Source organism: Myotis lucifugus, unplaced genomic scaffold (genome assembly GCF_000147115.1).
Source record: "Myotis lucifugus unplaced genomic scaffold, Myoluc2.0 scaffold_29, whole genome shotgun sequence".
NCBI lineage: Eukaryota > Metazoa > Chordata > Mammalia > Chiroptera > Vespertilionidae > Myotis > Myotis lucifugus.
Window position 1 is genome coordinate 9,156,060 of NW_005871077.1, and position 5,488 is coordinate 9,161,547.

Below are 5,488 nucleotides of genomic sequence, written 5' to 3' on the forward strand. Positions count from 1 at the left end.
AGAAATAAAAAAAAGTTATTAATAAAATATTTAACCCTAAAACTTAAAAACTTAGAAAGAGAAAAACAAAAAAACCCAAGGTAAATAGAAGAAATGAAATAATATAGATTAGAGCAGAAATAAATGACCTAGAGACTAAAAAACAAAAGAAAGGATCAATGAAACAAAGAGCTGGTTCTTTGAAAGGATAAACAAGATTTATGAACCTTTAGCCAGACTCATCAAGAAAGAAAGAGAGAGGACCCAAATAAATAAAATCAAAAATGAAGCTGTAAAGTAACAACTAACAGAACATAAATTATATGATTTTTAAGAAAGTACTATGAACAACAAGCTGGAAAATGTGGATGAAATGGATAAATTCCTAAAACAATACAATCTTCCAAAATTAGATCAGGAATAATCAGAAAACCTGAATAGGCCAATAACAACTGATGAAATTGAAGCAGTAATAATAATAATTTAAAAACTCCCGGAGAAACCAAGATGGCGGCATAGGTAAACACGGGAAATTGCTGCCTCGCACAACCACTTCAAAAAGACAACTAAAAGACAAAATGGACATCATCCAGAACCACAGGAAGGCTGGCTGAGTGGAAATTCTACAACTAGAAGGAAAGAGAAAAGCACACTGAGACTCAGAGGAGGTGCGGAAGTAAAGTGCAGAGGTATGGAGGCGCAGGTGGAAAGGGCTGGCAACTGAGGATGCGGCGCATGTAGAGAGGGCTGGAAACTGAGGACAAGGTTGTCTTTTTCAATTTGGAGGGAGTCTCAAGCTCTCGGCTGCTCTGAACTCCAGTTCCAGGTGAGTTTCTGGGGACCCAGACTCATACAGGGAGAAACTGGACTGTCTGGCATCGGGCAGAATTCAAGGGTGGCTTTCTCTCAGAGGTGCTTGCAGCGATTACCGGGACACTGAGACGCGGGGCCTCTTAGGGTAGGACTGGGGAGCAACCATAGCTGCTTGCTCCGCCCTGTTGATCCCCTGAGACCCCGCCCCACCCAAGCTGTGTGCAGAGGCTTTTGCATATGAAAGGCCTGGCCCTTTGCAACCTGAAAATTACCTAACAAACTGCAGCTGAATCAGAGAGACCCAGAACTTCCAAAAGAAGGTCCAAGGGCCGAAACCAGTTTGGCTCAGTGGATAGAGCATCGGCCTTCGGACTGAAAGGTCCCAGGTTCGATTCCGGTCAAGGGCATGTACCTGGGTTGCGGGCACATCCCCAGTAGGAGATGTGCAGGAGGCAGCTGATCGATGTTTCTCTCTCATCGATGTTTCTAACTGTCTATCTCTCTCTTTTCCTCTCTGTAAAAAGTCAATAAAATATATTTAAAAAAAAAAAGAAGGTCCAAGGCCCCACAGTAGGTTGCATTGCTTCACAGCTGGGCCTCATCTGTGCACCTCCTCCAAACCCCAAACAAAGAAGAGGAATCTGCAGATCTCTCTGTAGCTCCTGTTGGGTAGCCTCAGGCAGAGGCTAAATTAGCACCTCCTTAGAGATCCAAGAGCCAGTGTACCCAGTGGTCAGAGTGGGACCATCCAGATTACAACTCCTCAGATCCATAAGGGACACACTCAGGGGGCAGACTCAGTGAGCACCAAAGCCCCACTAAAGCAAGTCTTACCCCAGGAGGGTGTCTCCAGCTCAGAAGTTCTCCCACTGCAGACACAGCTGATTCTCACAGCCAATTGGCCTGGAGGTCAATTCCTCCCAGTGATACCTACAACAATCAAGGCTTAACTACAACAAGACTGTGCACAAAGCCCACAAAGGGGTGCACTAAGAGTGTCCACCTCAGGTAATTGGGGAGGCTGAGCCACTGGGCCCTATAGGACACTTAACACAGAAAGCCACTCTATCAACACAGGGAAGCATAAAAAATGCAGAAACAAAGAAACAGGTCACAAATGACAGAAATGGAGGAAAGCAAACTACTGGATATAGAGTTCAAAACCACACTTTTAAAGTTTTTCAAGAATTTTCTAGAAACCGCTGATAAAATTAGTGAGACCCTCAAGAAATCTAGTGAGACCGCTGATAAATTTAGGGAGACCCTCAAGAAATCTAGTGAGACCCTCGAGGTTATGAAAAAGGACCAACTAGAAATTAAGCATACACTGACTGAAATAAAGGATATTATGCAGAGTTCCAACAGCAGACTAGAGGATCGCAAGAATCAAGTCAAAGATTTGAAATACGAAGAAGCAAAAATCACCCAACCGGAAAAACAAAAAGAAAAAAGAATCCAAAAATATGAAGATAATGTAAGGAGCCTCTGGGAAAACTTCAAGCATACCAACATCCGAATTATGGGGGTGCCAGAAGAAGAGAGACAGCAAGATATTGAAAACCTATTTGAAGAAATAATGACAGAAAAATTCCCCCACCTGGTGAAAGAAATGGACTTACAAGTCCAGGAAGTGCAGAGAACCCCAAACAAAAGGAATCCAAAGAGGACCACACCAAGACACATCATAATTAAAATGCCAAGAGCAAAAGACAAAGAGAGAATCTTAAAAGCAGCAAGAGAAAAACAGTCAGTTACCTACAAGGGAGTACCCATACAACTGTCAGCTAATTTCTCAACAGAAACTATGCAGGCCAGAAGGGAGTGGCAACAAATATTCAAAGTGATGAATAGCAAGAACCTACAACCTAGATTACTTTACCCAGCAAAGCTATCATGTAGAATTGAAGGTCAGATAAAGAGCTTCACAGATAAGAAAAAACTAAATGAGTTCATCACCACCAAACCAGTATTATATGAAATGCTGAAAGGTATCCTTTAAGAAGAGGAAGAAGAAGAAAAAGGTAAAGATACAAATTATGAACAACAAATACACATATAGCAACAAGTGAATCTAAAAATCAAGTGAATAAATAATCTGATGAACAGAATAAACTGGTGAGTATAATAGAATCAGGGGCATAGAAAGGGAGTGGACTGACTATTCTCGGGGGTGGGGTGGGGTGTGGGAGATGTGGGAAGAGACTGGACAAAAATCGTACACCTATGGATGAGAACAGTGAGTGGCGGGGGTAAGGGGAGAGGGTGGGATGGGAACCGGGTGGAGGAGAGCTATGGGGGGAAAAAGAGGAACAACTGTAATAATCTGAACAATAAAGATTTAATTTTAAAAAAATAAATAAAAACTCCCAACAAACTAAAACCTTGGTCTAGATGGTTTCACAGGGGAGTTTTACCAAACACTCAAATAAGAACTAACAACTATCCTCCTGAAACTATTCCGAAAAATCCAAGAAGAATGAACACTTTCAAACTTTATGAAGCCAGCATCACTCTAACTCCAAAACCAGATAAAGACACTACAAAAGAAAGAGAATTACAGCCAATATCCCTGATAAACATAGTTGCTAAAATTCTCAACAAAGTATTAGCCAATCAAAGCGGGCAATATATTAAAAAGATCATACACCATCACCAAATAGGACTTATTCCAGAGATGCAAGGCAGATACAATATTTGCAAATCAATAAATGTGATACATCAGGTAAACAAATTGAAAGACAAAATTCACATCACCATATCAATAGGTGCAGAGAAAGCACTTGACAGAATCCAACACCCATTTTTTTATTAAAACTCTCAGCAAAGTGGGAATAGCGGTCTCATACTTCAACATAATAAAAGCCATGTATGTGAAACCTACAGCCAACATCATACTCAATGGGCAAAACTAAAACCATTTTACCTAATAACAGGAATAAGACAGAGATGTCCACTTTCACCACTCTTATTCAACATAACACTGGAAGGCTTACCCACAATGATCAGGGAAGAAAAAAACATAAAAGTCATCCAAATTGAAAAGGTTGATGTAAAATGTTATTCTTCACAGATGACATGCTATTGTACATAGAAACCCCTAAAGATTCCACCAGGAAACTACTAGACTTAATAAATGAAGTTAGCAATGTAGCAGGATACAAAATTAACATCCAGAAATCAATGGCATTTTTATACACCAAAAATGTATTCTCAGAAATATAAACTAAAACACACACACACAAAAATATCCTGAATACCATTGCAACAAAGCAATTAAGATATTTACGAGTAAATTTAACCAAGGAGGTAAAAGATTTGTACTCACAAACTACAGGACATGGAAAAAGAGATAGAAGAATATATAAACAAGTGGAAGAATATACCAGGTTCATGGTAGAATAACATCATTAACATGTTCATATTACCCAAAGCAATCTACAGATTTAATACAATCCCTATTAAAATACCAACAGCACATATCATTGATCTATAACAAATATTCCAAAATTTTATACGGAATCATAAAAGACCCCAAAATAGCCACAGCAATCTTGAGAAAGAAGAACAAAGTTGGAGGCATCATAATACCAGATATCATGTTATACTACAAAGCCATTGTAATCAAAAGAGCCTGGTAATCATACAAGAACAGGCATATACATCAATGGGACAGGACCTAGAATGCAGAATTGAACTTATGCAATTATGCTCAATTAATATTTTTCAGAGGGGAAAAGAGCATACAATGGAAAGACAGGCTCTTCAATAAATGGTATTGGAAAAATTGGACAGATACATGTAAAAAGATTAAACTAGGCCACCAACTTACACTATACACAAGAATAAACTCAAAATTCATAAAATACTTAAATGTAAGTCATGAAACTATAAAAATCTTATAAGAAAACATAAGCAGCGAAATTTCATACATTTCTCATAGCAATATGCTTGCTGATACATCTCCACAGTCAAGGGAAAACAAAAGAGAAAATAAACAAATGGGTCTACATCAAAATAAATAGCTTCTGCACTTCAAATGAAACCATCAACAAAAATAAAAATGGAGCCCAATATATGGGAGAACATATTTTCCAATGATACATCTGATAAAAGGTTAATATCCAAAATATATAAATAATTCTTACAACTTAACAAAAGGTAGACAAAATATCCAATTAAAAATGAGCAAAGGACCTAAATAGACAATTCTCTAAGGTGGACATACAGATGTCCAAGAGACACATGAAAAAAATTCTCAAAGTCACTAACCATCAGAGAGATGCATATTAAAACGACAATGAGGTACTGCCTCACTTCTGTCAGAATGGCTATTATCAACAAATCAACAAATAAAAAGTGGTGGCAAGGATGTGGAGAAAAGGGAACCCTGGTACACTGCTGGTGGGAATGCAGGCTGGTGCAGCCACTATGGAAAACAGTACGGAGTTTTCACAAAAAAAATAAATATGGAACTGCTATTTGACCCAGTGATCCACCTTCTAGAAATATATCCTAAAACAAAAAAAAACAAAACACACAACAAAAACAAAACAAACACCAATTGGAAAGAATATATTCACCTCTATGTTCATAGCAGCACAATTTATAATATTAAGTGTCCATCAGAAGATGAGTAGACAAAAAAAGCTGTGGTACATTTATACCATGGAATACTATGCAGCATTAAAAAAGGAAG